The 27,213-nt window shown below is 33.8% G+C and overlaps 1 long non-coding RNA gene across 1 annotated transcript in view; it reads left to right on the plus strand.

Moving 5' to 3' along the window:
* The window catches only part of LOC141516540 (uncharacterized), a 62,023-nt gene extending 35,216 nt beyond the window's left edge, over window positions 1-26,807 (plus strand). Inside the window, exon 3 of the long non-coding RNA XR_012476727.1 lies at window positions 26,535-26,807. This is a non-coding gene — a long non-coding RNA (uncharacterized LOC141516540). The remainder of the gene's footprint in view (window positions 1-26,534) is intronic.
* The last annotated feature ends 406 nt before the right edge of the window (window positions 26,808-27,213 follow it).

Below are 27,213 nucleotides of genomic sequence, written 5' to 3' on the forward strand. Positions count from 1 at the left end.
AAGGAAAAGAAAGAAAAAAACATAAGCAAGGAAAGAAAAACAGTAGAAATTTTTGAAAACAATGAATTTAGTGTTCATTCAGATTCTGTTGGTTTTTGTTTTTGTTTTGCTCTGTTTTGTTTTCCTTACTCTGGATATGGATCACATTGTCCATAAAAGGGTTGCTCAGGGTTGTTCTAGCTCTCTGAAATGCTGAGAGGAGCTACATCCATCAAGGTTGCTCAACTCACAATGCCGTTAATAATGTGTAAAATGTTCTTTTCATTCTGCTCCCTTCGCTCACCCTCTGTTCCTGTAATTCACTCCATGCTTCTCTAGAGTCTGATCATTCATAGTTTCTTTTAGAATACTTGCACTTCCTAACATTCATTTACCATAACTTGTTCAGTCATTCCTCAATTGATGGGCATCCCCTCAATTTCCAAGTCATTGCCTTTACAAAAAGAGGTGTTAGAAATATTTTGAAACATATGAGTCTTTCCCCATATTTTTATGATTTCTTATGGTTTTAGGCTTAGTATTGGTATTACTAGATCAAAGGGTATAATCTGTTTTATTGCTCTCTGGGTATAGCTCCATATTGCCCTGCAGAATGGTTAGATTAGTTCACAACTCTACCAATATTGCATTAATATGCCATTCCTCCTATAACCTCTCCAACATTGATTGTTTTCCCTTTCATCTTAGACAATATGATAGGAGTAAGGTAGAAACCCATAATCGCTATAATTTGCATTACTGTAAACAGTATTTCTTTGGAGCACTTTTATATGATTATATATAGTTTTAATTTCTTCCTTTGAAAACTGCCTGTTGATATCCTATGACCTTTTATCATTTGGAGAATGACCTTTTATCAATTGGAGACTTACAAATTTGATTCAATTCTCTATATATTTTAGAAATGAGACCTTTATCAGAACCCATAGCTGTGAAATTCCTCCCCCCAAGCTTTCTGTTTTCCTTCTATTCTTGCCAGCATTGGTTTTATTATTGCTAAAACTTTTTCAATTTAATATGGTCAGTTATCCATTTTGTAATTTAGAATGCACTCTATTTCTTAGTTGGTCATAAATTCCTTCGCTTTCAATAGGTCTAACCAATATTTCTTCCTTTATTAATTTATCTATGGTGTCATCCTTTATGTCTAGATCCTCTTCCCATTGTGACCTCATATTGGTGTAGGGTGTGAGATGTGGATCTATGCCTATTTTTTCCCATACTATTTTCCAGTTTTCCCAAAAGGTTTTTGACAGATAGTGAGTTCTTATCACAGAAACTGATGTCTTTGGCTTTGTCAATAGTAGATTGCTATAGTCATTTACTATTGTTTCTTTTGAACCTATCCTAATCTACTGATCCATTATTCTTTTTTTAATACTTTTTAAAAAATTTTATTCATTTAAGGCAAGGGGTTAAGTATCTTGCCCAAGATCATACAGCTAAGTAATTATTAAGTGTCTGCAGTCAGATTTGAACTCAGGTCCTCCTGACTCAGGGCCAATGCCCTTTTAATCATTGTGCCACCCAGCTGCCCCTGTTACTCTGTTTCTTAACTAGTTCCAGGCAGATCTGATGACTACTGCTTTATAATATAATTTTAGATGTGGGAGAACTAGGACACCTTTCTTTATATTTTTTTTTTATCAAATCTCTTAATATTCTTGATTTTGGGTTGCTCCTGAGGAATTCTGTTACTATTTTTTCTAGCTTGGTAAAATAATTGCTTGGTAGTAATTGATATTGATATGACACTGAATAATTAATTTAAGTTAGATAGAATTGTTATTTTTATTATATTAGGTCTACCTAACCATGAACAACTGACATTTTTCCAGTTATATAGATGTGAATTTACTTGTATGAAAAATGCTTTGTAATTATATTCTTGGAGTTTCTGAGTTTGTCTAGGGAGGTACATTCCCAAGTATTTAATATTGTCTGAAGTTACATTAAATGGATTTTTTTCTAGCTCTTGCTGTTGAGCTTTATTGTTCATATATATATAGAAATGCTAATGATTTATGTGGGTTTATTTTATATATTGGCAATTTGCTGAAGTTAGTACTTGTTTCAAGTAGGTGATGTTCTAGGTTTCTCTATCATCATATCATCTACAATGAGTGAAAGTTTTGTTTTCTCATCACCTTTGCTAATCTGTTCAGTTTCTTTTGATTTTCTTATGTCTAAAGATACCATTTCTAGTAGAGTATTCAATAGTAGTGGTGATAATGGGTATTGTTTTTTCTGGGTTTTGTTTTTGTTTTTAAAAGAGAATGGGGTTAAGCAACTTGTCCAAGGTCAAAAACCTAGGTCACTATCGAGTGTCTGAGGTAGGATTTGGACTCAGGTCCTTCTGACTCCAGGAGTGGTGCTCTATCGGTTGTGCCACCTAGCTGCCCCTGATAATGGGTATTCTTGTTCCACCCCTGATCTTATTGGAAATGCTGCTATTTTATCACCATTACATATAATGCTTATTGATGGTTTTAGATAATTACTATGCATTGCTTTAAGGTAAATTTCAAATATTCTTATACTCTCTAGTATTTTAATTGGAATGAGTAATGTATTTAATAAAAAGATTTTTTGACAGCTATGGAGATAATAAAAATAAAAAAAAATTAACAGAAACATGATTATCAGTTATGTTGATTACTTTTCTAGAACTGACCTATCCTTGCATAAATGCTATATATGTTGCAATAACTTTGCTAAAAATTTTATTTAAAACTTTTACATTAATATTCATTAGATATCCCTATTTTTCTTTTTTTGGTTTATAATTTTAATTATTTTAGTTCTTCCTTCTTTAGGCATCAGCATCATTTTGAAGTCATAAAAGGAATTTGGCAGAATTTCCACTTCATCTATTTCTTAAATAGCTCATATATAATTGGAATTAGTTGTTCCTTCAATGTTTAGTAAAATTCACTTATAAATCCATTTCATTTTGGAGTTTTTAGGGAGTTTATTGATGACTTTTTCAATTTCTTTTTCTAAATTGGTATTATTTAAGTATTTTATTTCCTCTTCTATTGATCTGATTTCTGAAAATATTCATCCATTTCACTTATATTGTCAGATTGGCTGACTTACAATTTGGCAAAATAGCTCTGAATTATTATTATAATTTTCTCCTAATTGATGGTGTGTTCATACTTATCAATTTTGATACTGTCAATTTGGTTTTCCTCTTCCCCCCCCCCCCATTGTATTAGCCTTAGCTTTATCTTTTTTTTCATAAAATCTATTTTTGGTTTTATTATATCAATCATTTTCTTACATTCAATTTTATTAATTCCACCTTTGATTTTCAAAATTCTAATTTGTTTTTAATTAGGTACTTTTAATTGTTCTTCTAGTCATTTTAGTTGAATTTCCAGTTCATTTATCTCTCCTCAATTTATTTATATATGCATTTGGACATTTAAAATTTCCCCTAATAACTGCTTTGGGTGCATCCCCCATAAATTTTGGTATGTTGTCTCATGGGTGTCACTGTTGTAGATGAAATTGTTTATTATTTCTATAATTTGTTATTTGATGCATTCATTCTTTAAAATTATTTTATAATTAATCTTTAGTTTATCTTTCTATGTCCTTCCCTATGTGTCATTTTTATTGCCTCATTATCTTAACAAATAGATTTACTATTTCTGCCATTCTGCATTTGCTATTGTGGTTTTTATGTCCCAATTCCTGGTCAATTTTTGTGTAGTCATGATGTACTACAGAGAAAAAGGTATATCCCTTTCTATCCCCATTCCATTTTATACAGAGTTCTATCATATCTATGTTTTCTAAATTCTATTAATCTTAACAACCTTCTTGATTACTTTTAGTTAGATTTATATAATTTTAATAGAGATCTATCACTATTATAGTGTTGCTCCCTATAATTCATTTCCCTCATACTCTTAAGAGTTTGGATGCTATACCACTTGTGCATATCTATTTAATTTTAATATTACATCATTGCTTATGGTACCTTTTAAGAAGATGTAGTTTCCTTCCTTATAACATTGAATGAGATCTACGTTTGCTTTTGTTTTGTCTAAGATCAAGATTCCTACCTGTTTTCTTTTTTACTTCTGCTGAATCATAATATATTCCTCTTTAGCCTTATACCCTTTGTGTATCTCTGGTTCAAATGTTTCTCTTGTAAACCACATTTTGTAGAAGTTTGGTTTTATTTAATTTCATTTGATGGCAGAGTTCATCCCATTTAAATCGTGCCTGTGTGCTTACTAACTCTGTATTTCCCTTTGTTATCTTCCCCCATTTGTACATGATTCTCCTCACCAATATTCTACTTCTGAATTCTACCTCTCCAATTCTATTAGTCCTTTTCTCTTTCCCACCTCCTCTCCTATTTTATTTTTCTTTTAAACTTTGACTTTAACTTGACTTTTACTTTGGCCTTCTAGTTCCTTCTTCCCCTTTCTTTCTCCTTTCCCACTGTATTTCCCTGTAGGGTAGGATAAATTTTTAAGGTCATTTGAGAATAAATGTTATTCCCACTTGTAGTCAAATCTGTTGAGAGCAAGATTTACTCAGTGTTCACACTCCATTCTTTACTATAATAGGTCTTTGTGCCTCTTCATGTAGTGATATGTATGCTATAATTAATCCTGAATGTATATATAAATTCTGTCAAAATATACTCCTATCTTTCCTGATAGAAGTATAATTTTTAAGTATTTATTGATTGATGGATTGATTGGTTGATTAATTTATGAACATCATTATCTAATAGTCACCTCAAACTCTCAACCTTTGTCCAAATACACTCGCTTAAACCATCCCATTTGAAATACAATTTTCAAGAGCTATAAGCATCATCCAATTATAATAGATTTATGCCATGCTTTCTTTCAAAGTACCCTCTATAGGAATACAGTTCTCATGAGCTAAAGTGTCTTGAAAAGCAAAATCACTTCATGATCCATTTATATCATATTCTCTATCTCCCTCCAACTGTCCCAATAGAACAACCCTCATAATATTCACTGTCATGTATATCAGGTAAATCAAAATTACTTCAAGAACCAATCACACCCAGCCCCTCTAAAGTACATGCCCTCCAACTATTTTCAACCCACATGAGTTAAAATATCAGCTAACACATCATCACTTTCCTGATCATTCTAAACCTATTCCTTCTAAGTGTGCTTCTTTCAACTATCCTAAGATAAATACAATTCATAATACTTACAAATTTGTCTTCCCAGATAGAATTCAATTCAATGTTTTTTCTCCTATTTATTTTATTTTGCATCTCTTGAGTCTTTTATTTGAAGATGAAATTTTCTGTTCAGTTCTGGTCTTTTTATAGATCATTTTGAATGTCCTCTATTTTGTTGAAGGTTCCTCTTATCCCTTGAATGTATATGCTGGGGGGCAGCTAGGTTGCACAGTGGATAGAGCACCAGCCCTGGAGTCAGGAGTCCCTGAGTTCAAATCCAGCCTCAGACACTTAATAATTACCTAGCTATGTGGCCTTGGGCAAGCCACTTAACCCCCCTTTGTCTTGCAGAAAAACCTTAAAAAAAAGTTTATGCTGAATTTTGCAGGGGAGTTAATTCTTGAAGGTCCTTTGCCCTTCAGAATGTTATATTCCAGGTCCTCTTCTCCTTTAATGTTGAAGATAAGTCCTGAGTAATCCTAAGATTCCTTCTAAACTACTTCTTTTTGTCAACTTGCATGTGTTATTTAACTGAGAATTCTGAAATTTGGCTACAATATTTCTTGGGGTTGCTTCTTTACCATTTTCTTTTTCCTGGAATCTTTTTCTGGAGGTCATTGGTGTATTTTTTCCAAGCATTATTTTTTTCTTCTTCTTGTAGAATATTAAGGCAGTTTTCCATGATTTTTTTCCTGAAAGATATTTTCCTAGCTCTTTTATCGATCCATTATTTCAGGAAGACCAACAATTCGTAAATTAAGTCTGCTGGATCTCTTTTCTAAGAGGGTTATTTTTTCCTAAGAGGTATTTAATATTTTCTTCTATTTTTTCAGCCTTTTGATTTTGTTTGATGGGATCTTGGTATCTCCGAGAGTCATAAGTTTCCGTTTCTCCAGTTCTAATTTTTAAAGTTTTATTTTCTTCAGTTTAGCTTTTGTGTTTCCTTTTTAAGCTAGTTTACATTCATTTTCTAGTTGTTTGATTTTATTTTTGATGAGTTCTGTGACTTTTCAAGTTGACCATTTTTATTTTTAAAGGACTATTTCTATAGTCAATCTTTCATTATTCTCATTTCTTTTCTCCATTTTTCTTCTTTTGTTTTTAAAATCCTTTTTGAGTTCTCCCAAGAGGTCTTTTTGGATGTGAGGTCAAGTCTTAAACTCCTTTCATATGTAGGTATTTTTTCACTGCTTTTCCTCTTCTGAGATAGTGTTTTTACCATCGCTATCAAAATAGAAGTTTCTATGATTACTACTTTTTTTTTGCTCATTTTGGAGGTTGAACTTTGCTCCTGTGATCTAGGGAGTATATTCCTAAACTTTTTGTGTTGGGGCTCAGATCTGGTCCTTGGCTTTTCACTTGCCCAGGCATTGCCTATTGAATGGCTTGTTCCCTGCTTTAGGATAGCTCCACTCAGTCCCACGTATTGAACAGGTGCTCCTGGGGCTTTAACTTTGTCTTCTGAGTTGCAGGTGGGACCCTCACTGCTGGCTGGTAGACCGTTGGCTTACTGAGCCTGGGGTGTGCTGTGGGTAAGAGCCTCATGGGCTTTCTAGGTCTCCTGCCTAGGCTGTGCTATACTTCCCTTTAATCCAGGTGAGACAGACTTTTACTGAAGCTCTTTTGTGATATTTTGAGTTGAGAACATGTTTCACTTTTTTGTTGTTTTTGGTACTTTTTTTGTTCTGTTTTGTAGAATCTGTAGCATTAAGGGTTTTATTTAAAGTTGTTTCACAAAACGTTCCAGGAGCTTTCTAGCTTCACACCACTTTCTGAGAAGGTAAGGAATCAAATATTATCCAAATCCTTCAAAGTTTGCAAGGTTCTCCTTCAATGAAGTGGATTTTTGTTTTGTTTTGGTGGAGAAAGGTGGCAGGGGCATTCTGAAGCCAACTCATACCAGCTCTTGAGAGCCCACTGTTAAATTTTTAGTATTTTGAAAATAGGCAATCTATAAAGCAAGGCTTAATTTATTGTTGGCTGATTTTCTAGACTTTAGAAAGTCATGGAAAAATTTCAATGATGAAGGTTAAACTTAAAGGTGTGTGTGCATGGTTTTTTTGTCCATTTTTTACTCAGGCAAACAATTCCCAGCATACCCCATAATGCTGAATAAATAATGCTTGCACTCAAGAAGAGAGCAGCAATAGGGGACAGCTAGGGGATGCAGCAGTTAGAGCACCAACCCTGGACTCAAAAGGACCTGAGTTCAAATCCATCTCAGACACTCAATAATTGCCTAGCTGTGTGACCTTGGGCAAGTCACTTAACCCAATTGCCTTAAATAAACATTTTTAAAAAGAAGAGAACAGTAAGAAAATTTAGAAAATGAAGTCATCACTGGACTAAAATCCAGGTGAGTAATGTTTAACAATGATAAAGGCAACGGTAACAAAAATGATGGTGGTGATTATGATAACTGTCCATTTATGTATCTATATATGTATGAATATATGTATGTTTATATATTTGCAATATGTATATTTATATATATATACATATAAAACTTTAATTTCCAAATAGTTTCTATTAATTTTCTCATTTCAGTCTCACAATATTCCTGGAAGGATATTAAGGTCTAAGATTCCTTTCCTACTCCAAATAACTCCTTTTTATAAACTTGGCTGTGATTACTGACATCACTAACCTGCTGGATACTCAAATCTCTCAGTACGAATAATAGTTTAATATTTTATAGAAACTTGTAAGGTTCCATTATCTTTCTTTATTTAACCAATCAGAACAGATGTACTATCATACCTTTACTTTAGTTCATTTAACGACTTTCAAAAACTTTTTATTCACTTAGTCTAACATCTTTAATTTATTCATTAATATGTCTTTTCATATGGTTAGGATGTCCATATTACTATATATTCTAAATGGAATGGGCTGATTAATAGACTAATCTACTTCCATCCTTAAATTAATTATCATATTTTTTATGCTTTTATGCAAAGTCCTTAAGTAATTTCTATCTACAGTGGAACAGATGTCAAGATCTGATTCTACCTATGGAGCAATTGGATTATTGACTGTATATCTACATAGTAGGAAAAAAGTTAAAAAAAAAGATTGATGTGAGGTTTTTGCTTCTTTGATGGTATTTTCTATAAAATATTTAATCGGATTAAAAATATTTTTTCATTAGAATAATTTAAAACCAAATGAAAAGGGGCAGCTAGGTAGTACAGTGGATAAAGCACTTGTCCTGGAGTCTGGAGTACCTGAGTTCAAATCCGGCCTCAGACACTTAACAATTACCTAGCTGTATGACCTTGGGCAAGTCACTTAACCTCCACTGGCTTGCAAAAACCAAAAATAAATAACCAAATGAACAATAAACCTAATAACTGTCCTTTCTTCCATAATCCCCCAATATAGTTAATGATAATTTTATGAATTAAATGTATAGGAATATTAGAAACCATTTTATCCAAATTCCTCTTATAAATAAAAGGAGTGAGATATTGTGACATTTTAAGGTAGTGCAAAGACTAGGAGATTTGGCGTAAGAAATTCTGATTTCTAATAATGTATCTTCACTTTCCTATTTATGTGACTTGAACAGCTTATGAAACCATTCTGTATCTCATTTTATTCCATTATAAAATGAAAGAGCTATAGAAAGAGATAATGAAGATTCTTTCTTGTTTGGAAAACCAGGGATTTGATGAAGTTAATACAAAACAAGAATCACAATGCCAGGACCTAAAGTGGCTGACACATTCACAAAGTCCATCAGTATTAGAGTCAGGTTTGAATGTGTCTTGTAAGTTACAGAGGAAAATATTAGTTCAATTTTTTGAAAGGGGTGGGAAGGGTAGAACTTTCCTAGAACCTTGCATTATCAAAACGGAAATAGCACTCAATTTATCAATAGACATAAATTTAGTGTTTGCCATATACTAAGCAGTAAGGTGATATAGTGGATAAAGCACCTCCCTTGAGTCAGAAGAACCTGAGTTCAAATCCAGTCTGACACTTGATAGTTACTATCATGTCATGTAACCTTGATTGTGTCTCATCCAGGACTATCTTGAATCATTGTGCTTCATTTTTGGTGACATGAACCAGAACACTCTAGAGGAGAAAGTGAGGCTGGTGACTTAGCATTGCACCGCTTCACTCAAATCCAATACATGGGCTTTGTCAGGCTTGTCCCTGATATTATGGTCTTCTTTTGAGAACAAGGGACAAATAACAGCAGCAGCAGCAGCATCCTCACTAAATCCTAGGCACCATGCTAAGCACTGGATCCACTTCTACTCTATACTTCTGGGAGATTAAACATGTTGGACATAGCACTTGAACTGTCTATGCTTCAGGTTTGTTTGTTTGTATTAGCAAAATGAGATAAACTTTAAATTCATTCCTTTTGATTTACAATTCAATGACTCCATTTGGGAGAAGATGAGATCCTTTAACTAGAGGGTCTTCAAGCAGAACCTAGATGACAACTTGTTGTTTAGGTTGGAAAAAAAAAAAAGAATCCTGCTTTGCTTATTAGTCAGACAAAAAAATGATGTGAAATTCTTGTCATTTCTATGTGTGTGGTGATTCTGGCATTAGGATACCTTCTTTCCATTATTTAAGATCATCATTATTTTTCCCTTCTGGGCTTGGTTTCTTCTTTGCATAATATTTGCCATGGAAGATCGAATGTAAAAATATATTCTAATTAACAATCCAATGCCAAGCATACAAAGAATGCTTTTGAATAAAAAAGCAATCCAAAAACAGTGTCACCATTTCAGAGCTTGAATTAGAGCAAAATTGAATTAAAGCTTAAAGAACTGTCTGAATGTCAATTCTGATGCAAATAGTAGTTGAGCTGAAAACATTCACGTGGGATTCTCATTAAAGCATGTATATGTTGTTGAAGTAAAAATAGTAATATTTCTTTCTTCATTCCCTCCCTTTTAAAAAAAATTTTCCTCCCCTTTTATAAAGAATGAAAATTTCTTTCATAGTAGAGAGATGACTAGTATTTTTAAGTTAAAATGAAATAACAGAAGGGTCATCCCTAGACTTCTAACATTTCCATTTAAACAATGTTAAAAAATAACAGATTCATCCATCTAAATAGAAATAATGAATATATGGAGATGTCAGAGAGTGTATGTGGAAAAGGCTCTGTTATGAACCATACAGCTCTAATTTATACCTATGGGGACACCAAGAAATTGGTCAAATTTGATCCCAAATTCTGGGATAAGAGGAAGAAAAAATATATACCCAAAGCAATTTATATAATACTGTGTCATCCTTATCTATGAGTCAAGATCATTTGGGGGAAATGATAAAAGCAGCCTAAGAAATCTGTCCTAATACCTTTAAATGGCAACATGCAGTCCCTTAAATATGATCCTGTTGGTCACTGTTAAGAGGAAGGCATTTTCCCTTGCTCGTTAAATGTCAAATCTTGGCATCTTTATTTTTATAAAGTGACAAATCTCCTTCCTGACAGCTGTGTAGAATAATAAATTGCATGCTCAGGTGTTCATAGTACAGTTGATACTTCCTCACTCTCTTACAATGGCCATGATTTAGTGGGAGCTCTGCCCCCACAGAAGAATGGGTATCTAGGGATCATATATTGCAGATGGACTTTGATTGTTATTCTTGGCTCAGTCTTCAGTCCATGTATATTTACTTCTGTCTGGGATGAGAATTACATCTTTGGGAGAGTAGATCTATTTGCTTCTTCTCTATATACACCAAAATGCTGTGTGTCTGTGTGTGTGTGTGTATGTGTGTGTGTGTATGTGTGTGTGTGTGGGGGGAGTTCCATGAGAAGGGCAGAGAAAAACAGAGAGAAAAATAAGCTAAATTTATTTTTCTTGATACTCAGAAAAGTCACTTTTTGTTCACATTCTTCAACTTTAATTAATATCACCATTAATGCCACCATCACAAACTGATGATGCATAACAGCGTACAAGTCAATGCCCACTGGGTTAATCTTGCATGAATACCTCTAGGATCTGAGATTTTGCCAATAGGGATATATTAGAGAAAATGATATTGTTTTATCATTAAAACCTTTAATAATTTACCTCCTGACTACATGTTAATACATAATACATATTCTTCCCTCACACTTTCTTCCACTAAGCAACACTTTCCAACCAAACTTATACAATTCCAACTCTCACTCTGCCTTTGTATGAGTTCTTTCATAAGGATGAGACATTTTTCCTCACTTCTTCTACCTCTTTGAATACTTAGATCTTTCAAGGGTCACTTTTCCGATTCTCTCATCACTATTCCTCTCTTCTCCATTATGAAGTTAGATATTCCTTATATTAACTTAGAGCTGGGCTTGGAGATGGAAAGATCTCAATTCAAAGATGACCTGACTTTAGCTAGATGAATGTCCAAGACCATATGTGAACTCAGGAAGACAGATCTTTCAGATTCCAAGCCCAGTATTCTATATATTGAACCATTCTATGATCTGTAGAAAGAAATAGTAGACTATATATATTCGCCAAAAAAAATGTCAAAAGGGGTCACAAAGAATAGGTCACAGCTTAAATGATTAGGCAACCTATTTTTATTTGTATATGTGCTTTAACTCCCTCATCTTAAACTATCGTCTCTGAACTCTTTTTTCTTTTTTACACTTTGATAATTGTATTATAATTGTTATTCTTGTTCAGTCGTTTCAGTTGTGTCTGACTCTTTATAATCCCATTTGGGACTTTGTTGGCAAAGATATGAAAGTGGTTTGCTATTTCCTTCTCCGGATCATTTTACAGATGAGAAAAATGAGGCAAACAGGGTTAAATGAATTAAAACATAGAGATTGTCTGAGGTCAGACTTGAACTAAGGTCTTCCTGATTCCAGGTCTGCAGCTCTAGTCACTGTATTACATAAGTGCAATACAATATAATTAATTTCCTTTTAATTCTGTGTATTGCATGAATATTTTGTTCATTTGAGAAGGAGTCCAGAGATATCAAAAGGGTCTCTGAAGGGACAGTTACGCTTAAACTCAAGAAGACTCATTTTTGAAAGCTCAAATCTGGCCTTAGACTCTTACCAGTTGTAGAACATGGATTTAAATCTCTTGCCTCAATTTCCTCATCTACACAATGAGCAGAAGGAAAAGGTAAATCAATCTGGTATCTCTATCATGCAAAATTTAAAATAGGGTCAGGAAAAGTCAGACATAACTGAAAAACGACTGAATAGTGTGATCTGATAATGGCTAAAATCCCCTACCATAGTCAAAATTTAACCACCTTGCCACCAGAATTGCTCATACTTCTGTATTCATATCCTCAACATCAAGAACCCTTCCAGAAAAACAGAACAGCCCATGCTTAGAAAATTCTTGTTAAAATGAAAGTTGAAATTAAATACTTAAATAACTCCAATTGAGAATGAGAAAATGAACAAGCCATCAATGAACTCTCTAAGAAGAACTCTTCAGGACCAGATGGGTTCACAAGTGAATAATCCGAGGTTTTAAAGAACAATTTAATTCCAAATCTAAGATATTTAAAAAATAGTTGAAGATCTGCAAAATTTCTTTTATGATTCCTCTAAGTTGCTGATACTTAAACCAGAAAGAGTCAAAACAGAGAAAGAAAATTATAGAAGAATTTCCTAATAAACATTGATGCAACAATTTTAAATAAAATATTACCAAAGATTACAACAAGTTAACAATAGGATAATGCACAAAGATCAGGTAGGATTTGTAGCAGGAATACATGATTGGCTTAAGATTAGGAAAACTATTAGATTAATTTACCATATCAATAATAAAGTTAACAAAAATCATATGATTATTTAAATAGATGCTAAAACAGCTTTTGACATAATACAGCACCCATTCCTTTATAAACACAAGAGAGTGAGGCAGTTAGGTGGTGAAGTGAATAGAGTACCAGCCCTGGAGTCAGGAGGACCTGAGTTCAAATCCAACTTCAGACACAATAATTACCCCATTGCCTTGCAAAACCCAATAAAATAAAAAAAAATAACAGTAACAATAATAAAATAAAAAATCACTAGAGAGCATAGGAATAAGTGTAGTTTTCCTTAAAACCATCAGCAAAAACCATATGGAATGGACATAATAAGCTAGAAGCATTTCCCAGTAAACTCAGTACTGAAACAAGTTAGCAACTTTTATCAGCATTATTATTCTTTATTACATTTAATATGTTAGCTTTAGAAACAAGAGAAGAAAAACAATCGAAGGATTAAAAATAGACCAATGGGGAAACACAACTCTCATTCTTCAGAGATGATATGATAACATATTTAGAGAAACCTAGAAAATCAACTAAAATTACTTGAAATAATTAGCAACTTTAGCAAAGTTGCAGGATATAAAATAAACCCATTAATCATCAGCATTTCTATATATTACCAACAAAGCACAGAAGCAAAAGCTGAAGAAATTTCACTTAAAATAATTGTAAAAAAAATAAAATACTGGGAGTCTACCTGCCAAGGCAAGTTCAGAAACCATTAAATCAATCACAAAATACTTTTCACACAAATAAAATCAGATTTAAATAATTGGAAAAATGTCAGTTGATCATGGGTAAGTCAAACTAACATAATAAAATTACTATTCTACCTAAATTAAATTACTTATTTGGTGCCATGCCAATCAAACTACCAAAAGTTACTTCACTGAGCTTGAAATAAACAGTAACAAAGTTCGTTTGGAGAGCAAGAATATAAAGGAAGGTGGTCATAGAGCAACATCCCACACCCTATACCACAATAAGGACAAAATGGGTACAAGATGTAGACATGAAAGGTGACATCATAAGTCAGGTGGAGATTACGGAATAGTTTACCTGTCAGATCTTTGGAAAGGGGAAGAGTTTATGACAAAAAGAAGAGATAGAGAATGTTATAAAAAGCAAAATGGATAATTTTTATTATATTAAAGTTCATACACAAAATTTTTTTAAACATGTACAAAAATACTTGCTGCAGTTTTTTGTCATAGCAAAGAATTGGAAACTGAGGGGAGATCTATCAATTGGGGAATGGTTTAATAAAAGGTGGTATATGAATATGATTGATTATTGTTATTTTGTAAGAAATCTTGAGGAGTGGGACTTCAGAAAGGCTTGGAAAGACTTGCGCGAATTGATGCTGAATGAATTGGGTAGAACCAGATGAACTTTGTACACATTAAAAGCAAAATAGATGGATGTTCAGCTAAGATGGGCAAAGACAACTCTTGTGAAGGGACAATGACCATCCACAGCCACAGAAGGAACTATGGGGGCTGAATATAGACCAAAGCTTACTATTTTCAATTTTTAAAATTTGTTTCATGCTTTATGATTTTTTTCTCCCTCATGTTTTATTTTCCTTTTCTCTCTTATTCTTCTTTCACAACATGATGAATATGAAAATAAGTTTAACATAGTTAAGGGACAGTTAAAGGGTGCAGTGGATAGAGCACTGGTTTTGGAGTAAAGAGGATGGGAGTTTGAATCCAGCCACAGACACTAACTAGCTACGTGACTTTGGGCAAGTCACTTAACCCTGATCTCATATCCAGAGCCATCTGCAGTTGTCCTGATTCATATCTTGTCACTAGACCCAGATGACTCTGGAGGAGAAAGTGAGGCTAGTGATGAAGCACAGCCTCCCTTACTCAAATCCAATTCATGCACTTATCATGGAATAATCTCCCAGATGTCATGTCTTCCTGGAGAGTGAGACAACCAACATCATCATCATCATTATTATTATTATTATTATTATTATTATTAATCACAGTTGTCATGGATAACCTGGAGGTTGTAAGGAGGGATAAGAACGTGAAAGTCAAAACCCTCCAAATAATGTATGTTGAAAACTATCTTTGCAAGTAATTGGAACAAAAAATAAATGAACACAACAAAAAAAAAGAGAAAATTCTTGTGGATAAATTGCATTGAAGTGAATTATAAAGATTCTTGAGCTTTCTTGAATTTTCATGTTTCATCTGGCACTGTGTGTCAAAAAACATAAATTCTACAGCCTAAATTAATCTCCATTCACTCTTGGTGTTTTAATGCATGATAAAAAATGTCAAATGAGAGACCAAGTCTGGTAGGGAGGGGAGATGGGTACCCCTAGAATCTAACATTTGTCTCCACTATGCCTTTCTCTTCCTAAACCCCAGTTTCTTCATCAAAAGATCCTGAAGTGGAATTATTCTAAGGAAACTGCAACATATAATATTCTATATATTTTGAGCATTTTATCTTTCCTTTGATAGAACGTAAATGTAATGAATATAGTGGCACCTTATGCCAATACAGATCATAATCCTTCCATGATTTCTGTTTGTAAAGAAAGCCTGTTCCACTTTGGGAGAACATTGGATTGCAGCTTTAGGGGTGCAATGGAATGCAGATACCATCAAATTCAACTTGTTCCAACATGAGGAAGCTGAAACACAAAGAGATGAAGCAGTTTGCTCATGATCCAACAGTGAATCACTGTCTTGATTTCACTGCAGCATCCCTCTGATCTTTTATCAAAGAATTAAAATAGTAATTTACCTGACTAAATAAGCCTAGTCAGAGTCAAAATCAGAAAGCTGTTGAATGAAAGAATAAAAAAATTAAAATATTGATTTAGTGATCACTTTGATTACTTTGATAAGTACTGGAGATACGAATATTTTAAAAGATATGGATCTTGCCACTTATTTTTTTTTAGGTTTTTGCAAGGCAATGGGGTTGACTGGCTTGCCCAAAGCCACACAGCTAGGTCATTATTAAGTGTCTGAGGTCAGATCTGAAGTCAGGTACTCCTGACTCCAGGGCCAGTGCTCTATCCACTGCACCACCTAGCCACCCCTAGACACTTATGCTTTAACAACAACAAATAACACATTTAAGTGAGTGGTAGTCTATTTTTTATTGGTTTGTGTGTGTTGATGCTATTTAGAGTTTGCCTTGATAACAGGGTTTCAAGAATATTCAGTGGTGCATATTTGATTGCTAGAGTGGATATCAGGGTGGGATGGGAAGAAATATTATCTGTTGTCCAGTGACATTAAGTAGATTTTGTGGGTTAATGGTTTGACTTGGATCATACTGATTGTCTTCAATCAGTTTAGTGTGTGACACTAGGGCAGGAACTCTCAAATTAATAGATTAATGATGTCAAGGACTTAGGCAGATATTCAAAAAGATTAAAGCCTGAAGGACTAGGTCTCAGGACAAATGGGGGATGTTGGTCCAGGTGGAGTAGAGAAGAACATAGGAAGGAAATAGAAGGTGTGAAGTACGGTGTGGATGCCTACATGGAGTGATTTGTTTTCATTCTTGACTCTGGCATGTTGCCTGTCTCTGCCAAAACAAAACAAAGCAAAACAAATTAAACCACAAAACAAAACAAAAATCAAAGAAAGTAACAGAAGAAATTTATTTCGTTCTTAGCAGTGGAATATCATCAACTGTGACCAATGTAAAAACTAAACTCATGGTTGTTGACCTACGTAGGCAAGATCCAAGAATTTACAACAAATAATTTCCATTTAAGAGTGATCTGTGATTACTCTCAAATATTTGTCTCTATCTGACCTTCACAACAGTCCTTTGATGTAAGTGAGAAAAGTATTATTTTCATTATTTTGTGATAAAACAACTCAGTCTTGGTATTTTTGACCTTCTTTTTCAAAGGAGACCAACAGCATTAAGAAGGTGATGCATGACAATCACATGAACTGGATTTGAGTGGGGGTCTGCTGTTCTGTCAGCAGCCTCACTTTCTTCTGCACAGTCATCTAAGATCAGTGATTAGATATGAATCAGAATGACTGGAGATAGTCCTAGATGCCAGGCAATCAGGATTAAGTGACTTGGCCAAAGTCACACAGATGGTGTCCAGTCTGAGGTGGGATTTAAACTCCCATCTTCCTGACTCCATTGCCTGTGTTCTATCCACTGTCACCTAGCTAAGCTACTTATCCAAGATTATAAACTTAATTATCAGTAAAATTGGGACTTGGAATCAGGGTCTCTGATTTTAAATTCGAGTTCTTTGATGTATGGACCTTTATCAGTTGTTAAAAATCAACCAAAGACAACTTCAAGTATACATATTATATACATATATATATGTATATATATATGTATATATATATATGTATATGTGTATACACACACACACACACACACACACACATATATATATATATATATATATATATAAATAGTTGAAGAGATAGGTAGAAAGACAGATAGATGATAGGTAGATGATGATAGATAGATGATAGACAGGTAGATGATAGGTAGATGATGATAATAGATAGATGATATATAGATGGAATGATGGATAGATAAATAGATGGATGGATGGAAAGATACCTAGATGGATAGGTATATTTAGGCACTAGTTGACTGATATCTGGTGTATTATATATGTACATGCAGATATCTGTGGCAGATATGCATACACATTTGTGTGAACAACTATATATACTCATATATCTCTATATGTGCTATGTGTTATGTGTGTATTACTGGAAGTTATATGAAGTACTTCAGGTTTCAAAGAACTGTGCTACTTGGAATATATTGGTTATTTTCCCACTATACATCAAGCCACTGAGTCTTTTAATACCTGGTTAATAACCTGTGTCTTTTTAGGTCATTAAAAGTCTACAGTCCTTTGATCAATATAGACCATTTAATGGAGACATTAATTTTTTTTCAAAATGAAGCACATGGAATTCTTTCTTTTTTCATTGTACTTCTTAGAATGTCTAGCCTCCTTCAAACACAAATTCAAGTGGCTCTTCTTACCAAAGTGTCTCTTGATCCCTTGAGTTGCTAATGAGCCCAGGTCACTTCCATGTCTAAATAACTATATTAAGCTGTAAGGTGGGGAAGCGTTATTGAATCTATAATGTTATTGTCTACAATTCTCAATGAGGAAGCTATTGGATCCATATAGATAAGTATCTGCTTTGAAATGTGTCATAGTAGACCGAAGTACTATGATCTCATACCTTCCCAAGTTCTACTATGATAATTAAAGAAGTTCAAGAAGCATCGTTTCTGGGTAATTTGATCGTTTTATTAATAAGGCCAATATTCTATTTAATAAATGGATCGCCATTTGGCTATCTCTCTGAGATCAAAGATTTCCTTGATCTCAGTGAGCTCACTATCCATATGCTCTTTGAAGAGTAGGTATTCTCAAGGGATGACAAACAATTTGATCGCTTAGCACAATAGGGGATAAGCTATATAAAAATGCGAGTCATGGTCACTCAAATCTTGATCAAAGAGATATCAATTTCCATATCACCTGTCTGAAAAAAGGGAGAATCCACATTTTCCCAGATCTTTCTAAGGAAACACAATGATCAGGGATACACCCATTAGTCCAAACTTTTTTTTTTCTTCCATACAGCCTGATTAGATCTTAAATTCTAAGAGAGATTTCCTACACAGACTATTTTCTGGATGAGGAATTTGAAAAGAAGTAAAGGTTTTTTTTCATAATACAATAATGAGTTTTTAAATACAAGAAAGAAATATACATTTCTAGCTATCTATCATTCTCAAATTCTCATCCTCAGTTTTACTCTTTCTACTAATCTCCTTCATGTTCATGTTTCTCTAACCCTGAAATCCTTAATTGATCCCCTTAGTTATTATCCTACATCAGTCCTCCTCATGTTGGAGAAATCCTTGAACAAGTGATTTATACTAGGTGCCTCATCTTGCTCTCCACTCACTTGCTTATAAAACCTCAATAATATAATTTCTGACATCATCATTTCCAAAGTTGCCAACAGTTCCTTAAAATGCCAAATCTAATGGACTTTTCTCAAAGTAATTTCCCTAAATTATCTATACTCATTTACACTGTTAATTGCCAACTTCTTCCATTTTCATGACAGTAAACTTTCCTAGTTCTGTTCCTTTCTGCCAGTCTGCTCCTTCTCATCCTCTTTTGTGGATCCTCTGGCTGATCATATTCACTAATCACAACCCTAGCCCCCAAAGTTTTGTCTGGATTCTGTTTTCTTCTTGTATACTGTATTATTTGATAAACTCATCAGCTCTAATAGTTTCAATTATTATCTCTATGCAGATTATTTCTTTTTCAAACATTCAATCTTAATATCATTACAGAGTTCTATTCTTTGTTCAGCAATTTTTTGTCTTTCTCAAAGCAGATATCTTATGGGGATCTTAAGTTTAACTCACTTAAAACAGAATTCCGTATCTTTCTCTCCTAACCATTCCCTCTTCCTATCTTTGCTACTACTGTCTAGGGCACTAACAGTCTACCATTATCCAAACTCACATACTTGACCTCATTCTTGACTCATTCACATGCACATATAGTCAAACTTTGTGCCAAGTCTTGTCATTTCTTCTTTTTTTTTCACAATCCCTCTTTCATATATCCTGTCCTTCAGTCGCCAGATAGAGTACAAACTCTTGCCTCAATGGTTTTCAATTTGTAATAGCATTTGGCTCTCCTTGTCTCAATTCTCTCCAAATTCCAATCCATCCTCCATTTTTTTGTCAAATTTGTTTTCCTAAAACATAGATCTAATTATGCTCCTCCACTTCCTAATAAAAAACTGAAAGTTTACCACTTTTCTAATCCTCTAATTTATTCATTTCCATATACTCTTTGATCCTGTTACCTTGGACTCTTTTTTGCTTCTTGCATTGCATTTCTTAACTCCTTTTATGTTTTAACTGACATTCTCCCAATCTAGAACTTTTTTCCTGCTTCATATCAGTCTTCTTTCTTCCCTACTTTCCATTAAAATTCAGGTCAAATCCCTCCTTTTTTTTCATAAAGGTTCCCTATACCTAATTCTCCACTGTTAGTGACTTTTTGGTAAAAATAATCTTTTTTTTAATATATACTTCATATATCTTTTATAAGGCTAATAATGGGACTATTGACTCCTTCATTATCATTTGAGGTCCTTGAAGGAAGGAATTCAGCATTAAACTTTCAAATTAATAAATGTTTCTTGACTGACTGATCGAAAATTGAAGATAATTATGAATCATCCATGTATAGATATTTGCAGACAGAATGACTGTAAGAAAAAAGTGTATAATTTTATCTAGAAAGACACAAGTGATTGACTTGCCTACAGCAACACAAGCATTAATGCAAGAGGAAGGAATTGAACTCCTTTTAAATTTTAACCTTAACTTTTAAACTCCTAGGTTAGCTCTTTCTCCATTATAATACATCAACTCTAATTACTCTGAGTGTGGATTTGCTTATTTATTTATGTGTTGATTTCTTCCTAATGGAAGGTAAGCTCTTTGAGGTTAAAGCCTGTTTTATTTTCATCTTTGTATAGGCCCAATATGTAGAATAGTACCTAGCACTTAAGAAGAGTTTTATAAAGGTTAGAAACAAAAACAAATAAGGAAGGGAGAAAGGTAGGAAAGGAAGGAAGGAAGGAAAATAAAAAGGAAAGGAAGAGAGGGAGGGAAGCAGAAGGGAGGGATCAGAAGGGAGGGAGGGAAAAGGAAACAAAGGGGGAAAAAAGAAGGGAAGAAGAGAGGAATGATTTTTTCATTTGAATTTGCTAATTCTTACAACTATTTACTTCATTTCTACCTTGCAAGTTTAACTGTTTTATCATTATGTAAGCAACAATTAATGATTTTGTTTCAACTTCCCCCTTCAAATACAATCACACCCAATAAACTTCTATAGCCACATTTTCCTTCAATGGTTCATGCAAAATTGTTGTGATTTGGTACATAACGTAAATATCATTGAGTTTTTATAGGCCTCTATCACCCTACCCTTCCGTGACATCTATATATTATTTATCTGAATGGAGTTGATTATAAATATGATGCCTCTTAAAATTTTTTGAAAGACTATAAAGGATGAAATGCTGTGAATTCTGCAAATAAAGTTGTCTTCTTTTTATTTCTCTGCTTTACAATACTGAAGAGGAAGAGAAAGGACTAACCCTATTATAACACCTCCCTTCTCCCTACCCCCCAGGCAAATTCTTTCTTACTCCATCTGCCAATCCAAATGTTCAATTGTAGAAACAACCATGGAATGGCCCTCTTGTTAGTTAAACTAGAGCAGTGGTTTTTCATGAAAACACAAACTATCACTACATAACAGAGTAGACATCTGGTATTCAGTCTGGGGAAAACACACACCCCCATAACTTAAAAGGAAGGGATTGGAAGAAAAAAAGAGGAGAAACTAAAGTGCCATAGTAAATTTTGAGTCTGCAACATGGTATATTGACAATCTGCTCTGCAAATAATAATCAGTGTGAACTAGTCTATGTATGAATGCAGGAAGGACTTCTGAAGACTTGGTGAGAGAAAGGATGAAATTGAGGTTCAATTTCCCACTTTTTGAATTCATTCAAGCAGATTGGTATTGGTGTAAAGAGTACTGACTGGCATCAGGAGATATGTGGATATGAATTCTGTCTCAACTACTTATTAGATATTTGACCATGGACATATCATTTATACTCTGTAAAGCTCAGCTCCCTCATGCACAAGATAGGAATAGTAATGCTCACAATATCTTTCAGAACAGGTTGCATATTTTGTAAACTTCTAAATGTGATGCAAGTATCCGACATTATCATTCTTAGTATCTTTCTTACATAGAATTGCAAAGGTTTGTGGATGCTACTTGCAATTCCTGGATATATAAAAGCATAAATGAAATAAAATTTTCTCTTAGGCGTTTTGTTTTTGTTGTATGCTTGGTGTACTGTTCAAAGAAGTCTCTTTCCTGGACAGGTAAGTTTATATCTATCAATTCCAAATGGCCAGCACAAGATGACCTGAAAGGTGACATGTTCCCAAAATATGCTATGATTATTCAGTTAATAGCAAAGATATATTAACCACCTGCCCTTTTGAAGATTTTGTTAGACTAATGAAGCTCCAAGGGACTAGTCAATTATTGGAGAATGCCATTTTTATCAAATATAACCTTTTGGAGACAGAAAGATAGTTTAGTATAGTAGTGTTAAAAAAAAAACATAGAATCAAATGCTCAAGGTTACAATCCTAAAATTACAATTTACTAGTTATGAGTTTATTGTAATAACTTGTGCAAGAATTGGTCCAAAGAGCACAGACCTTGAAAAAATTCCTGTTGACTTAAGGGAAGCTGAAAAGACTGTTATTCCTCTCATTCAATTAGATTTGTGAGGTTGTAGCTCTGATTACATTTTGATGACCAGAGAAGGTAAAACAAGAGGTAGGAAGATTTATAATTACTGAAAAAGATATGAGACAGCACACAAGCATTAACTTTGTTATCTCATTGAATCCTTATGGCAACCCCAGGAGGTAGGAACTATTAGTATCTTCATTTTACTTCTGAGAAAACTGAGACAGCCAGAGCTTACCTACAGTTACACAGCTAGTATAAGTTGAAGGCTGGATTTAAATTCTTCTTAGTGACGTTAGGACCAGTGTTCTTTACACTGAGCAATCTCTAAAGGAATATGGTTTAATTTAAATGATCATTTGCCTAGAATTATAGGCAAGGAATATGTTAATGAATTATAATTGAATAAATAGGACAGCCAGGTGGCATAATGGATAGAGTGTCAGGTCTGAAGTCAGGAAGATTCATTTTCCTGAGTTCAAATCCAACTTCTAACATTTATTGGCTATGTGACCTTAAGCAAGTCACTTAACCCTGTTTGTCACAGTTTGCTCATCTATAAAATAAACTGGAGAGGAAAATAGCAAACCACTCCAGGACTATTGCCAAGAAAACCCCAAATGGAGTCACAAACAGTCAGACAAGAACAACAAAACAATTAAGTAGAAATGTCCAGGAAGTTTATTTAAGTTGCATTAAGGGAAGATAAGTTTCAGCAAAAATTAGAGGGATATGAGAAGAGACTACTGAAGTTTAAGAAATATAATATACTATGTTGAGATGTTAGGAGCGAGTTCAACTTGGAATGCTACTGCAGAAACCTATTCCCCCTCAGTTTGCTGTAAGATACAAGTAAGCTCAATATAATATTTAGGTGAGGAAGGGAAGGAGGAAGAAAGGCAAGAAGGGAGGGAGGAAGGAAGGAAATGGAGGGAGGAAGGAAAAAAGGGAGGGTGGGGAGGAAGGAAAAAAGGGAGGGTGGGAAGGATGGAAAGGAGGGAGAGAAGGATGGAAGGGAGCTAGGGAGGGAAGGTGGAAGAAAGGAAGAAAAATTCAAACAGTGAAAACTGATGCAAAGTAGAGACTGAGTATCTTAGAGGATCTTATATTCTAATAATGAGGGCAACGATCTTAGAGGAGTGATTATTAAGAAGAATATGTGGGTTCAAGAAGTCATAGGGCAGTGAGAGAAGCCCAAGGCAAATTAATCAATGGGACTGAGATGTAGAACAATTAGAAGAGTAACAACATGGAGAAATATGCAAATCTATGAAATACTGAAGTGCCCATATACATAACCATACACATGTACACAAATCCTGGAAGACAGTCAGCTTCATGCATCTTGGGATCTTTGCAGCCTCATCACCTGACAGTGTGTGGCTTATATGAAGTAATCATTACATGTTTCCTAGATTGCTAAATTTATTAAGACTCTAGTTGAACTCCTTCATTTAACAAAGGCCAGGAAGTTCAAACATCCCATGAGAATCATGATTTAAAAAATATTATCTAGATTCCACTATCTTAGCTCCTGATCTAGCATTCTTTGCATCACTTTGAGATTTTTCAGGCTTGTCCCAATTCTAGTTGATGTCTCTGCCTTTCATGATCATATATTACTTTATAAATGAAAATTAAGAACATTAATTTAGAAAAAAATGATCATTAGATTAAAGGGAATTATCAATTTGCTTAAATTACAAGGATGCACGATACCATCAGAATGTAGAATTCAGTCAATAAGGCTGGTTCCCAATACCCTTAGCAATTAGTAGAAAGTCTTTACAAATTTCCATGGCCAAACATCCAACTCAAAAAAAGTCTTCTAAAAACTTTTCATAAGCAAGGTCTGACACAAGCTACTGGGGTTGAAAAAAATCTCAAAAATAGTCTTTGTCTTCTCAGTGAGCTTAGATTTTACTGGAAAGAGAAAACATTGCTTAATAAATCGATAAAAATTATATTTATTCTTCACCTGCTATGCTTTTGCACTGTGCTAATTGGGATAAAAGCATCAAGAAAACCTCATTTGCAAAAGTTTGAATTTTAATGAAGGAGATAAGGATACTTAAAAATAAATACAGTTTAGATAAAAGGTTAAGATTTTATATATATATATACATATATATTTATGCATTGCCATATACACATACATATATATTATATATATATATGTACATATAAAATGTATAAACATGCATGCCAACGTTGTTGCTCATTTATTATTCAGTTTTTTCCGACTCTTCATGATCTCATTTTGGATTTCTTGACAGAGATACTGGAGTGGTTTGCCATTTCTTCTTTAGTCCATTTTACATATTTAAAAAACTCAGATAAAATGGATTAACTGACTTGTCTAAGGCCATAAAACTAGTTAAGTGTCTTGAGATAAGCAAATATAAAGTAAGACAGTGTTGTTTTTATAAGTGGAGAGTAATAACTTCTGACGGAGAGCATGTGAGAAAAAGATTTTGTATAAGGGATGAAAACTTTGCTTTGGAGGAAGCTAAGGCTTCAGTGATTTAGAGATAAAGATGTAGAATTCCAGACATCTAAGTGTGGGAGTGATGGTAGTGGAATGGGATTTGTGAAAAGACAAAGAAAAGTAGAGGAGATCTCACAGCCAGTGATTCACTAACCAGGTTGATTGAACCAGAGCATCCATGGGGGAGAGAAATCTGAAATAATCCGAGGTGAAAGCCAATTTATACTGGCATATAAATTCCAGACTTTAGATATAATAGTTTATCCAAGAAGTAGTATTTGAAACAACTTGTCATTGAACCTCCCTAAACTTGACTGAGTTAATTGGCAGATGAAAATAATTCTATTTTGTCCTTAAGCTTATATTTGAAGCCATTATAGGTAGGTAAGACATATCAGAAATAACTCTGTCTACATAGGTTTTGGGAGCCCAGGATTATATTCTAAGATACGTAATAAAGATAAGAACTGGAGAATCTATTGAAAATATTTAAATTTGGTAATGAATATACTGTATCCATTTGGGCAGGTACCAAAATATGTTCCAAGTTATTTATTTGATAATGGATATCGGGCTGGTACTACAGTCAGAGGAGTTCTATAATCTGACAGAATGAAACACATCCATAGTTAACTTTGATTAATTTGGCTTTGCAAAAGTATACACAACAGATAATATTAGTTTCTTAAAAACATTGTCTTTTAATTATTGTCACTTCAAAATGATGTCTAAGGATGTGATGCTTACTTGCTTAAGAAATCACTCCCTTTTTTGTTTCCGCAATTCCTGTGTTGAATTCATTGTCTGACATCTAGTAGACACTTAATAGATGTTTACTCTCTGATTGATTGGCTTGACAAGAACTTTAGTCCTTCACAGCATTCATCCTGCCGAGTTCTTTTTCCCCAACTTTGAAGTCAAGTTAGAATGTATATTCTCGTGAAGTAGAGGACATAAGTAGAACCAAAGAAACTAAAACAGTTTGCAGACCCCAGAGGCTTCCATAACACACATCTAAGTAGATAATATGTAAGTTCTATGTCAAAAGGAATTTGAATGATATTTGAGTCTTTGATAATTTGTAGTTGGAAAAAATATATTCACACACATATATATTTATACCATATACAAATTCTTATCTCAGCACACAGATGAACAAGTAGGAATTAGCAACAACTGATGATTTCTGCAAATTTATATATATATATATATATATATCATGTACATGTATCAGAATATGTCAATATGAATACATATTTCTCTCTGTATTTCTGTCTGTCGACATAGCTATCCATTTATTTTCCTTTGACTGTATATGAACTTGGAAATAGACAAAACAATACTTTTCTCTATTTTTCTATACTTTGGTCTCATGGACATTTAATTACAATGGTCATTCAAATAATATGCCAACCCTCTATTTTATTTTAACTCTTTAATAAATTCTTATTATTATTTCATACCTAAGGATATATCAAAATGTCCTTTTCCCCTTGTATTTCTCGAGATCTTTGCTTCTTTGTCTTCCTTCTTTTTCAATTCAATTTGTTTATTTTTGATTCCTCTTTTAAGATCCAAAGATCAAGGGATAATTGGAAAGGCTATTGATCACTGACACCCCAAGTTCTACCATTCAGTTGTTAAAATTGCTTTTCTCTTCTAACTTGGCACAGTGAGATTCAGAGCATGTCCCTTGGTTCATATTATAGGAAAAGAAAGTGGCACCAAGAAGCAGCTAATGCAGGCTGAGCAGCAGGTCTGGCATACAACGCAGCAGCATCAGGACCCTCAGCAGGGGTTGCCAGGATCGGAGGCTGATCACGAGCACCATGTCAGGTTTCCAACCTGTCCCAGCCACTCCTGGGCTAGAAAAGGCTGCTTCTGTTTTGATTAATATCCCATCCACTGTTCTGTCCTTGCAAGATTTTATTCCACCACCATAAGGTCAAAGAAGTGTTTCCCTTCCACCTATAAACTTTAATGCCTACCCATAGATTATTAGTGGCCTGTGCATTTCAGATGTTCTCTCAGTGAATTACAGGGAGTCAAACCCCTTTTGATTTAACAGGTGAAATGAAAAAGATATATCTGAAAAATGACAAATAAAGAGGACATAATTTATAAGTAGAAGATTATGACTTTGGGGGGGGGAATTAGTTTCTCTGCTATCTCTGCTAGGTGATCTACATTAGTATTTCAACCATTAGCTAATTTTAATTACTTTCATTATAATTATTTTTATATAATTTTAATTTAATTCATTGAATTAATGAACTAGAAGACAGAGGATTTAGAGGTATGTTTGGAAAAAATAGCTGCCTATCTTAGACATTTCTTGTGACCCTAGGAAAATTGTTTCACCTTTTATGGCTTCAGTTTTGCTCATCT

Source organism: Macrotis lagotis, chromosome 3 (genome assembly GCF_037893015.1).
Source record: "Macrotis lagotis isolate mMagLag1 chromosome 3, bilby.v1.9.chrom.fasta, whole genome shotgun sequence".
Classification (NCBI taxonomy): domain Eukaryota; kingdom Metazoa; phylum Chordata; class Mammalia; order Peramelemorphia; family Peramelidae; genus Macrotis; species Macrotis lagotis.